Below are 13,749 nucleotides of genomic sequence, written 5' to 3'. Positions count from 1 at the left end.
TTCTTGAGGAAGAGTCAGCACAATACAGCATGGCAACATGCTAGATAGTGATACTGCTCCATAGCTCTAGGGCAAGGTTAACTGGCTTTTGGCCTTGGGTACTACAGTAGTCTGTATGGAGACTGCACATTGTTCTTGTGTTCCATCTACCTTTCCCTGGCTTCTCATTTTCTTTAGTATGTTTGACAGACAATTTTAGGAGTTATCTTCCAGAGTTTGAATCCTGGTACTCCCAGCTCAGAGATTATGCTGTTATGCTGTTTTTGTAACTGCTAATGTATTAATGTACATGTGTAAATGTATTAGAAACAAAACTTACACTAAGAACAAAATGTCATCAGTCGTGAAACCCAACAAATATTTAAACTGAAATGCATGATACTGTTAATGTGGCAGGAAAAAACAACTACATGGAAATCACAAAATCTAGTGTTCAAGTATTTATACTTTCAAAATATAAGCTTCACAAAAATGACCTTTTCTGAGTGTTCTTTTATGCACTAGCTTTATTATATTTGCTTTGCACAACACAATAAAATATGGATTAGGATGACGTACTTTTCCTGCAGGAGGTTAACGGGATTTTTTCCAAATGTGTTCAAATGATTCTATCGGGGACAGAGCTTGCATTGTTGGTGGGTGTCATTTTCTTGATATGGAATACTTGCGTCACTATGTCGACACCTAGAGGAGCCCAAATTATTAAAATTTATTTCCCAAGGCAGTAGATGAGATTGGTTTATTTGGATCTTGCCTTAAAAAGCCCCAGTATGAGCATAAAACAGACTAACACACTATCCTCCCCCTTTCCAGGTCATAGAAAGGAAGTACTGTAAGAGTCCTTGAACACAGATTATGAAAGAAATGACATGAAAGCTCCTATGACACAAGCAGCTGTACAGTAGATTGAGTATTTTAATTATGCTTTTACACTTGCAAATTCATGATCAAGACCATTTCATTACAAAAATGCTAAATGCAAGAATTCCAGAACAGTGCCCCCGTCGTGTCACTACAAATTTTCAACTTACTAACCTTTTTTTCTTTTATGATTCTTAGAATTTTGCTATACATTTTTCTGTACTCTGATGATGCATTGTGCTGATTCTTAGTGAACAACTGAGAAGGAACAAAGCACCTCTTGCTCTTCAGAATCCCACTATTTATTTAAAAACTGAACGTTTTAGTCCTGGATTTCTAGGAATCTTTAATTGACAGTTTTCCCCATGCTTTAAACACATAATATAATTATACCAGTTTAATACTCTAACCCCAGGTCTAAAGATGTTAGTTATTTAAAAAGTCTTAAAACAACTGCATTATTGAGGTCCTTCAAGAAGAGCTACAGCCAGGATCTTCAATTTAAAATACTTTCCATAAAAGTTAAGAAGACAACAACTTTGCAGTAAACGACAATTATGACACCATCACCATTAGGAAGAGCTTTCATAAACTGGCACATTAAAGATCTCCTTTGTTTCAAATTCAAAAGCAGAATTCAGTAGGCCTGCCTGAGGCACCACGATCCTTAATTACTTCAATTAATTATTTCTTTATCAACTTTCTCAGTTTCTAGGGCGTCTATTATTTTAGTAGAAAACAATGGACCTTTATATATCTTGATTTGAAAAAATGTCTTTGTAATTTTAAATAAATCTATTATATTCCATTATTTCTTCTTCTACAAACAATATGGAACAAACCTTTATCCCTAGAAGCATTACACAGAATACAAAAAATGACATCTCCTTTTCATATCTCTACACTCCTTTTGATGTGCTGTGTAATTAGCTGAGAAAGAGCTGTATTAATATCAATGCTGAAGTGAGTTCTGTATTAAAACTGTGAAAAGTTTTTGCCTTTTTAACTTAATGACATTGAATTTGACCAAGTTTGGTTTTGGTCCATCAGAACCTCCTTGTGATTTGAGAGTTTGAAATTTACTGTACTTTCATCCTGCAGAGTCAGTGGTCACAGTGGTCACAGATGGATGCAAACAAAATGAATTTGCTATGGACTGCAAATTTCTTCTCTGAATTTAAATAAAATCTGACTAGATTTGATTACATGTTTCGCAGGTATTCTATTTGGATAAGATAAGATGAAAGGACTTGGCTTTATTAGTAACCCTTATGCTCTAGTGCACATTGGCTGTCAAGTCAACAACAAGAGAACGAGAATATTTTCCAAAAATGGAGTTTAAATTGAATGTTTGGGAGGAAGACTTACATGTCTTGAGAAATCTCAAAATTGTTTTAACAAGGTTGAACTAAAGCATCAATTCCTTTTTGCCATACATAAAATCCTACACGAAAATTGTCTCTGTTTTGTATTTTTAAACAAACAACTCACCCTGTTACCTCAGCTTGCCAGTTAGTTTCTGTAGTTATATGCTTTGATGTACTGCCAGTTTCCCATTAGAAAAGTATTGCATGTGACTGAAAGTCCTTAAATACTTCAAATCAAACTATGAGTTAAAGGAAGACAAAATGTCACTGAAAGGCAATGCACATTCTATATATATACCCGATGGCAAAATGCATCTAAAAGTCAAACATTTCTCTTGTTTTAAAGCTGAGATTGTGAAATGTTGACTACACAAAACCAGCTGGAAAAACATACAGTAATAGACAAAAATGACATAAAATGAACATACAGTATGAAGTGCTGTCGGTGCCTAGAGTTATATAAGGGAGCCCTCTATGTTTTGTGTTGAGAAACCCATCCTTCCTCCTTCAAACGTGCCTCCCTGACATACACTGTTACAGTAAAGGCTTCATTTCTTTAGGACAAAATGAACATTGTGTTAGCAATGATTCACTCTTCATGACTTATAATTCCGAATTGTATATTTGCTGCTCTGGCTTTGGTGATGCCAGCTTCCATCTGGCCCTTCTGTTGCATCAGGGTTATGAGAACAGAGTCTGTACAATAGCCATGAGTGAGCTTTGTGACTTTGTGAAGGTTAAACTCCTTCTCTACTGAATGCTAGAGGACATTCTGGAACAGAACACGTCAACACTTGTAGTAATACCTGTTTACATGTAACACTGTACTTTTTGGAACCCCTACTACTCGCTTTTTAAAACAACTCAGACAAAGGACAGCTTGTACTGTTCTGCAGGTAGAATACTGCCAATGTGAATCCAAATGCAGATATTAAATATGGGCAGCCAGTTCACTCCCCACTGTGCTGCCCTGTTTAAACCTGGAGACCTGATATTTGGACATGTCTCGGGGGAACCCAATGCTCAGCTCTCTTTTACTGATTGATCACAACCAGCATTAGGTAAAGCATGACTTTTTACCTCCACACATGTTCTTTACCAGCTCAGAGCTTGTGAAAATGGCATTGACATTCATAGGGCCAATTTCTTCAATTACCTGAGACACTCCCTCTGAGACCCTGGCTGACTAGACCTCTCCAGTGATTCATGAGGAGGAGATTGAGGACTTCATGTGTGAACTGGACAAAGGATATATTTTTTTGTACAAAACACATGGCGCTATATGGAAAAAGTAAACAAAAAACTAATTTAACTAGGAATGAACCAGGTAGATTTGAATAAACATCTTCCATATCCTTGGGAAGTGTGAGGAAACCAGAACACCTGGAGAAAAAAACACAACCACAGAGAAGTACCAAAGGTCAGAATCAAACCCAGGACACTGGAGCTGAGAGATGACAGTGTTAACCATCGCACTGTCATCATATCCTTTATGAAATATTGTTACACATAAGTGGTTAGGAAAACAGAGAATTAAAGAAAATTGACTGATCAGAATAATCAAAAACAAAAAAATCCTAACCTCCAAATTCTAAAGATTATTCCAAGAATATACCAGAGCAGCTAGTAATAACAGAGGCACCTGAGATCTTTAACTTTGAACACACAACATAAAATACAGCACACAAGTTACTCTATATACTAGCAAGGCCTGACCAGCCAAAACAAAAAAACACAGACTTCTATCAAGTATTCAAATCCTATATAATGCCTAACAATCTAAAAAAAGACTCAAAACATGCCTTCTAAACCAAACAGAATATGACCTTCTATACAGTTAAATCTCTCTATAAATCTAGATGTTACCAAGTGAACGTGAAACCTATCTCCCTATTGTAAAAATGCATTTACTAACCAGGAGAGACAGTTTTCAAAATAGGAATTCTCTGAACAGGAAATCGGAGCTTCCTAACAACGCTCTTAACAAGGTTCGAATACTTAACTAGAATCTTTATGGATGATCTGGACAAGGAGCTCTCTTGTGGCACTGTCTTTTCATCCCTTCTTGTGCCTTCCTGTCCGTTCCTATGTCCTTTTTAAACTGTGTTCCTGAAATATTGATGACCAAAAACTTATTTACCCAAGGTTATCCAGACAATTCCACTGATCTCAGACCCAATACAACTCAGTAGATGACTCAGCTCTTTCTTGCTTTGAAGCTCCAGAGATCTGCAAATGATGACTCTAGCTAGATATACAGTAGACCAACCCCATCTGGCTGTAAAAATAAATTGCAGTATTTTAAGACGAACCATTAACTGCCAGAAAATGAAGGGTATAAAACATTCTCTTTTTGGTGCTGACATTTCTGCATGTCCATTTAGCACAGGTGTTGCAGCTGGGATAGTAATTGCAGAACCATCTACCATTAGCTCTTTAACAGAACCCTGATAAAACTCATCTCAGAAGAGAAGACATTCCACAAAATGTGTAAGATATTTGATCAATTCTGCAGAATGCTCATAGTGGCACATGCACGTCAAAAGAAATAAAAATAGTATCATGCCAAAACAGAAAAAGTATGGGTACAGGAAATGAATAACACACAGTCAAAGCCTCACAATGATGCTATGCAGTTTCTCCCCTTCTTTTATTTAAAGCTAACAAAGGGGAAAGTAATAAAAGCTTCCCGCTCTGTAGTGCAGTGCAGTACCCACTGGTAATTTGTGTTCTAAAATGTATACTGCTTGTGTTCTGTAAATGTATACAAACACTTGAGATAAGAGTTACTTCTCCGGATGAGATGTGATTGCATTTGCCAATATCTGACAATAACCTAGTTAATGGAATACTGATATTAAGATCAAGGCCATCCCTTGAAAGCAGCTCTCAAGTCTTTGTTGGCCTCTGCTGTTTTTAGCAAGCACAAGATTATTTTTGAAGTGTGCTGGGGGTGTTTGCTTCCTCTGTGGGCACTCACCTCTTTGTTTAAATTGGCACTTTCACTGACAAGGGCCATATGATGACAGTGGTCTTTAATGCAGTTATTCCTGAAGATCTGCTGAAGGTCCATTGCACCAGTGGAAAATGTCCATTCTTAAGCCCCCTGAACCAGAGGGCAATAATTCAGATGGTAGCACTAACGTTTCCAAGGGTTTCAACAAGATTTGCTTCCAAAGTTTGTGAAAGAGCTATCAGCAAGGTTCCTAATAAATAATTGCCAGATAAGCTTGTGAAATAATAGACACAGAAATAGTAAAACAACACAGATCAATGCACTTCAGTTTGTATAGAAAAACACTGTTAAAACAACAGAGATTGGAAGATTTCAGTAAGGAGACTGAGGAGGGGAGAAAATCACAACAGGGAACAGATGACTTTAACCAGTTCTGTAAGTTTATATGAAAATACATTTGCTAGCACTCTCAAATTTGGTAGACCTTCATTACTGTACAATCAGGGTTTAAATATGCCTGAGAATTTCACTTCCTGAATATCAGCAGAAATCTACAATAGCATTTTAGATTACAGAATAGAGTACCACAAGTCTTTGTAAATTAAGGTAACAAATGGGAGAAAACAAATCATTTGTTTAACCCAAAGAGAAAATAAATATTCTATTTTCTTTTTAACTTTTCTGATCCGTCAGTTTCCATACAAACAACAGCACATACCGTAGAAGCCAGAGTGTGAAACATCAGAAACAGCAGTGGAACGCCTGCCCTGTATTTGTTTTCTGGGACATGGAAAAGATCCATTTGTTTAAAGGCAGATCCAGATCTATTGGATATGTTGGATATGACAGGTTGTTGGTTCTGCTGCCCAGACAGGGAGCAGTGCTTCTAACAGCATTTGCACTTATTCATGGATGTGTCACTGCAATGGAAGGTATTCAGCATGAAGAGCTGGCAACAATTTCAAATTCCTGAAGGTCATTAAGGTATTCAGCCCCTCCAGACTAGTTGCATAAAAGATTATATATGCTTAATAGAATTTAAAGCAATTAAAGGTTCATTAAGTCTTTTCCACTTTACGCCTATTCCTATGGAACACCGGACGAATATCTTTTCTTGCAACGCATTTACAAAATGTTTAATGTTGAATAACATTATAGAGAAAAGCATATACTCTGCACTGTTTTTCATTTCATGCTCCTAAATTGCAGCAGAAAAATTAAAAACTGCTATTTCTTCTGAATCATCCTTGATGAAAATGTACCATTTTCACATGAGGTATCCTTCCTGGCCTTAATGATGCAGAGTCATTAGCAGGATTACTGTATATGGGCACATCTGAGTCCAAGCTTACCTTTTGTGCCTTGTCTTCCCTATGTCTCTTTACTGCCTCATCTAATTGAAATATTACACCTGCAACACACTAACAAGGACATACGAAATATACCAATTTACTTCTTCATGAAAATGATTCTATTCCATAAGCTAAAGACTCTGTTTAATGAGTGAAGCTCTTAAGCACTTGATTACTGTTACATTTCATACAGTGTGTGCTTCTATGTGTGGGGGAGTGAGCCTAATTTTTTTATTTCCTCTCATTTGGCAGAGGATTGAATATGAAGTGTTATTTAATCAGTCATATCCGTCTGTTAAGAAGTATGCATATATAGTGCAGTCTTGCAGCTATTGGCAAAATAACTGGTAAGTTTCTTTAAAATATTTTCTTCTTTGGCATCTAGTTCATATACCACACAGTAGGAAGGATATCTGTTTATATGTTTTGGCTAATCCTACAGCCATTACAACAAAATGAGAGGACTAATATGTATACAATGTATGTATGTAGGAATTGTATGTCTGAATGTGTGTCTTCCTTCATTATTTTTTTCACTAATGCCAAATTACTGATCCTTTTGTATCCATACAAATACTATACAGTGCACACAACAGTATATCAATGCACATTTCTAACCCTGTTCTGCAGGTTTAATGCCAAGACCAGGTTAAAGAAAGAGCTTTAATATATTGTTGATATTATGTATTTTAAAGTTGGTTTACAAGGGAATATACACGTGAATATTCATTTAGAGGACATTCTTGACACAGTAAAGTAGTAAAGGTATTTTTGTTAATGACTTTGAATTGTTTTTTCTTGCTGCCTTTTCATCTTACTTCCATTTTTATCTGGGAGATAAATAATAACAGGTGGCATGGTGGTGCAGTGGTTACCATTATGGGTTCGATGCCTGGGTTGCTAGCTGTTGAGTTGAGTCTGTGTGTTCACATGGGTTTCTTCATGGAGCTCCAGTTTCCTCCCACAGTCCTGGTAGACATACTGGTAGGTTAATTGGCTTCTGGGAAAACTGGGCCTGGTGTCAGCGGGTGCATGTTTGTGTCTGCGTGCCCTGCGATAGGCTGGCGTCCCACCCAGGGTGCACCCTGGCTTGCGCCTGTTGCCTGCCAGGTTAGGTCCCGGTAGCGCCAGCTGTTTTGCTGTCCCGCAAAATTCTGTTTTGTATAGGGCAGTTAGAAAATGGATGGGTGGATAAAAATAACAACTCAAAGCAGTAAACAATCCATTTCTGCTACCTATATTGATAGCAATGTGCTTTCAATAAACACCCCACTGCCATTAGAAAGCTCCTGAAATCTTACTTTTCAGATAAACACGTTTCTTTGGGCCACTATTTTGTGCCTTGCCTCACCGTATTTTTCTTAATTTATTTTAATATACCCGCATGTCTTTTGTTCCTTTGTACTAAAATAATTCTTTCTGAAAAATAAATGTCAGGTATAAATGAATTCAACAAAAATAACATCCCATTTTCCTTCCTAGGCACACTCATGTGGTTATTTAACATGTATTTCTGCTCTAAATCAGGGATTAGCAACCCAAGCCCTGGAGAGCCATGATGTTTTCGGGTTTTCATTCCAGCTGGGACCTGCATGATTTAATTTAATGGATTAATCCGTTGCTTAATTAGGAGATGCTAACATGCTTTCCAGACCTCCACTCACTGATCATTAAAGGTTGCCTATAAACCCCCTTTAGTTGTAAACCAGATGAAAAAAAAACAACTGTAAGCAGTTCTGACAACAATTTTTCCATTTGTTTGCCACCTATTAATTTTATCATGTATTCTTCCTGCTAAAAGAAAATCATTTGGATTTATAGTTCATCAACTAAATCTTACCTACCTTACTGTACTTCCACTTATTATAAAAGCACTAGACAAGTTTTCTCAGTTTTATTCTTCTAAATTTTGTATAAAGAATATTGATAATGGAAAAAATGAATTACCAGGTACCAGTATCTATTCAGATACTGCATGCTGTTTAACCAATAAAGTAAGCATTTTAAAAATGATAAAGTGCAAAAGGAATTGATGTCCTCATGAAATCAATGCAATTCTAGTAGCCAGAAAAGCATCTGATCATAAAAATCTTAATTTGAAGCAATGTCTTTAGGCATTGAAAGCTACACATACAGTGGGTACAAAGAGGTGCAATTAAAATTCAACTGCTTTTAAAAAATGAACTAACTGAGCCCTTGAGCATGTACATTACTTGTAGAGAGAACAGAAAATTGAAAAGGTCATGGGTAAGAGATCTTGGCTCTTATTAGCAGGAATGAGTGAGCGATTGTCATGGAAACATTGTTGCTGTTTGTCAGATTCTGTGACTGGTGCTGGGAAGTTCTCCGCAGGCTATACTCATCAGCTGTCTGATACTAATAAAGTATGCCATCTCAGCAATTAAAACCAGAGAGAACCAAGATAAGGCATTACACCTGTATTTCTAAGTGACTAAGTGATTAAGAAATAAAATTTCCAGTTCTAATAAACGTTCAATTATAACATTTTATTTGTCAATGCCTCTAAACCTTAAATGCATCAGGTATGGAGTACCAAAATTATGTATTATGTCCTACTATAGGACCATTAGCTTTGCTCCTTCTTCAATTAAAAATGCTGATTGCTTTTAATATGTCAGTTTGCTCTGCCAATAATATTTTAAAAATCAGTTAATTTCAGTTCCAGCCTAATATTTCACATCCACAAATGTTTGTTACTTTGGAAAAAAACGTCAGCACAATATTTTTCTAGTTGCACAGACAATAATCAGTGTCTCTATCAGTTATTAATCTATACTGGCATATCATATGCTAATACTATCCAAAGAAACTTATCTTTTTCCAATGAAATCTAATCCACCAACAGTTATTGCACTTCGTGGTATAAATTATATTGCAATGTTCTTTTTTTCTGTCTGAACATTAAGAAAGCATACAACCATCACAGAGGGAAAAAAATGTTATTTTGTACATGTTATAAAAGGGATACAATTTTCTAATTAGCAATAATGTCACTTCAGGATGAAAAATTATTTTGATGAAAAATAATCCTAATAAAATAATAATATTCCCTGTCAGCTCCTGCTATAACCTTACACCACATGAGGATTCAAAATTTATTAATAATAATGATTCACTTGCTATAACTATGGTATAATACTACGCATGAAAACGTATAGGCAATTATACTTTGTGAAGGGAAGAGCAATTACTGAGACTGTGTGCTTTGTCTAAGTAGACCCCAGTGCAAGAATAAAATTGTGTTTAAGCAGAAGGAGTCACATTTTTCATTTTCCATCAACTGTAAAATATTGTGTTGTGCATTGTCAATCCATTAAATTAGGTTAATTGCCCTATTTCATTCTAACGTGTAGCTCTTCCCAGACACATACAACTGAAAAAACCTAATATTTCACGACACATACTGCCAGTCTTGGGGTTCTCAAACATAGATAGCACGTCTGTTTAATCTTATTTTTTAATATATATATATATTAAGGAGGTGCACCTGTGAATGCAATCTCATTGCAAACTTTCAATGCACACAAAAACCAAAAACAAGGTTGTGATTGCTGGACAAATACAAAATATTATCTTCCTGACACTTTTGTAGATCACAAGTGGATAGTGCACCAGCCAATGGTCACTAGTCACTAGTATGAAAACTGTCACATTGTAGCTACATGAAAGAAGGTCAAGAAAGGCACTGAAATTCCACCTTTTCATTTTGGAATTTTACTTTGGCTAATTAGAAATATGTGTCTATATCACAATCCTCATTCCCATCTGCTATCTTTATGGATTTCAGTACTCCATGAGGGTATACAATTATTAACAGAGCTACTGTTAAATTGTTTTCTTAGAGCCTTTTCTGCCTGTATGATACCTGAAAAACACTTTTGTCTTACATTCATGTGTTTGTGTGCTTATCTTTGCCACTGCTGACGAGAACTTCTTAATGAAAGGCCAGAGAGGAGAAAAACAATGTCCACAAAGCTCTTTCAGCACAGGTGAAGCTGTAGCTAGGGGGGCTTTAATTGCAGGAGGATGAGTAATATTTTGAAATACCTTTAAAAGCTATGCCATTACTTACCGATTTAAAAAAACACACTCCTTGTGTATTAAAGGCAAAACAATGGAATATGGCATTATGTAATACAGTATATCATCTATTGGTATAGTTTAACATATACCCAAATGACTGCACATTGCATTTTAAAGACAATATAATGTGGGGAATGGTACTACAGTATGTTAAAATTTCAGTACCATTAAGAATCTATCATTACTCTTCCTATAATTATAGGAATTATAATTATGAATATTAATATAACTATAATTACAGGCAACACTGCACACAGACACAGTGTGCCTAGACTAATGTTAGCTACTCATTAAGAAAACTTTCAACAACTAAACCAGTATTTCTAAGTGTTTCCACTGCCCTCGATTCAATTCTGTAAAAAAATCTAAATATAATTTTAAAAAGTGTGATAGTAGCAGAATGAAAGAATGAAATTCATTGTGAATTAAAGTTGTGATTGTATCCCTTAATTAACTTATAAACTAAGTAGCTGGTTAAAACCAAGTAGGGAGCTGCGACAGTCAAGGTTTATTCCTTGCTGAAAAGAGGTGAAAAGAAGCATGTTCCGACTGTGGAGCCTTCTTCAGGTATGAAGCCTTTGTGATTAATAATAATAATAATAATAATAATAATAATAATTGCTTACACTTATATAGCGCTTTTCTGGACACTCCACTCAAAGCGCTTGATAACGCTTCTGATAACCTCAGCTGTACAAGGCTCCACAGCCTACACATTGTGTCTCTTTTCTTTTCTTTTCAGCATGGAATAAATCTTTACTTGTTCTTTTGGTTAAAAGCAAGGCTTGAAATAGTGTCTTGCTTAGCCCACAAATCAGAGATTGCTGTGCTTCATAACCACAATATAATGATCAGCCAATACTTTTCCTATGGAATCGTGTTCAACACAAGTTCCAGCATTCCCAGAAAAACAAGTAGCCTGACATGCAATCATGTTATTCACCCTGAAGAAGTACTTGAACTTCTTCATTATTAACTCTCAATATCCCAGTGCATCACTTTGCTTATGGAAACTGCAACTTGGAAACTAGAGATAAAAGAGACAGAAGTACCCTTTCTCACAATACGTGACCTTATAGACACAGTAAATCGACCTCACTGTCATGTATTCATAATTACAAATGTGTGCAATAGTCCACATGCATATTCATTTTCTTTCCTGTCTTTTTCCAAGCCTTTGTTTTGCAGGAGTCTTATTTATTCTGAGATGCTTTTCCATTGCAGGGAAAAGAAAATCAAAGACGTCAAAAAGCCATCTGAAAGCTCCATACTGTAGCCCAGCCTTGAGTAACAGATGGGCCCATCTCTTGGGGAGAGATGCAGTCACACAAGAGCATAGGGGTAAAAAACAAGCTGCTGGGTTTGATAAAAGAGGCGGCTTCTATGGTTCTTATTTTTTAGAAAAAACACTTGTTGGTAAGCAAGGTTTATTTATTTTTTTTGTATAGATCAGAAAGCTGCATGTGGTTTGAAAATTCTGAAATGTTGTCTTCTTACATTCAGCAGAATTTAAATGGCTATATCTCTGTTTCTTTACGGATGTGCATCTCAACTTCTAAGACATTTTTAACATGCAGATCAGTAAAAGGTGCAATATTCAGCATATCAACATAAAAATGACTTCTCATCTGATAAAACAGGAAACTGTGTAGGAAACTACACAGAACAATATATAGATCAAAACTATTTTTTTAATGGTGGAAAACAAATATTTTCCTTTCAGTGAGGCTAATTGTAAAGTAATAACCGGTGTAATGGCTTCACCACTACTAACAGTCTGTAATGGCTTATTACATAGAATCAAAACAACATCAATGTAGAGATTTCTATGGTAGGGTTTGCCAGTATTGAACCACTTTTGTTTCTCAAGTCAAATCTCTACTGGGTTTTGAAAAGCTCTTTATGAAACGTTTTAAAGATGTAACACACGTCCTTCGTGTGCATTTACAGCGGATAAAACAGAGGTTCCGGAGGTTCTTTCGCAAATAATGCAATCTTCACGGTTTTGGAAAATATCAGCACGTTACTAATTACCCTTCAATTTAGGAAGATTTTATCAATATCTGAAAATAATCAACAGGTGTTAAAAACAAGACTGAAATAGCTTTTAAAAAAATATTCTAGCTGGATCGAAGCTTTGCACGAAAGGTACAGCATAATGAAGAAAAAAAATCAATTGTACAAAGCTTTGCCAGTAGTTGTCACGGATTTGCCTTCAAACCTTGGCGAAGTAAAGAGTATTTTAAATAAGAGAAAACAAAAGTTTAATTTATCGTCTCGTCTCGCAACACACCCACTCCAGTTTAGCTGAGTTCACGCGAAATAAAAACAGGTATTCGTGCTCGCTTAGCGTTGAAGGTCTGTTGAAATAATTGGTGCGTTTGTGTGCGTCACGTTTTCGTGTATTGGCTCAAATTGCAATGACATGACAAACGGAGCACTGTGTTATTCCAGAAAGCCAAGACGCTCATTTTTAACTGTAAAAATCAATAGACAAAACTTTACAGAATCGGCAGACTCTGGGATAATTAGCCACAGAATTCGAGATTTTTCTGACTCCATCAATACTGTGAAGCCTAAAGCCTTTGCTACAAAATTGTAGCATTTAGCAAACTACGATAAGAAGAGGGCTTTTGTTCTGATTTTGCTGCACTATACACATCGCATATACTGTACACTTATATTACAAAACAGGTGTTTTTAACATTATAAGGGTAGGAAAAGGCACGTATGTGGCACAGTATTTATCTCCTTACAGATGTTACTATACGAGGAGTATAGGGTCTGTGCAATAAAAGCTTCCCACCCCTCATGTTCCCATTCCGAAGAGAAAGCTGAAAACCGGGCATACAGTACAGAAGAACAGCTTTTGGAGCACAGATAATCTTTATTGATGAAGACCACCCCGTTTTTAGATAATTTTCCTTCACTTAACGTGTACACTTACTGTAGAAACATACATGTCATCATAATTGCTCAAGCGCAGGGTTCAAAATAACTGATTTGTTCTAACCTTACCCGTTTTTGAAATTTTCTTCCGTTTTCTGCTATCTTTTTAACAAGAGACGAACCATATTAAAATGTACTAGATCGCCAAGTGATACCCAGA

General features: G+C 36.0%; 1 protein-coding gene across 2 annotated transcripts in view; it reads right to left on the bottom strand.

Annotated features, from left to right (window-relative positions):
* LOC107078530 (5-hydroxytryptamine receptor 3A-like) overlaps positions 1-13,749 on the bottom strand; it is a 25,992-nt gene extending 12,243 nt beyond the window's left edge. Inside the window, exon 1 of one of the 2 annotated variants that reach the window (XM_015356438.2) lies at positions 13,659-13,749. The gene's annotated coding sequence lies outside the window, so the exon portion shown is untranslated. Of the gene's footprint in view, positions 1-5,208; positions 5,331-13,658 lie in introns of those variants that run through there. The other variant, XM_015356439.2, reaches the window with a different exon arrangement.

Source organism: Lepisosteus oculatus, chromosome 9 (genome assembly GCF_040954835.1).
Source record: "Lepisosteus oculatus isolate fLepOcu1 chromosome 9, fLepOcu1.hap2, whole genome shotgun sequence".
NCBI lineage: Eukaryota > Metazoa > Chordata > Actinopteri > Semionotiformes > Lepisosteidae > Lepisosteus > Lepisosteus oculatus.
Note: the sequence above shows the minus strand (reverse complement) of the source record. Positions and strands in the feature narration are given on the sequence as shown.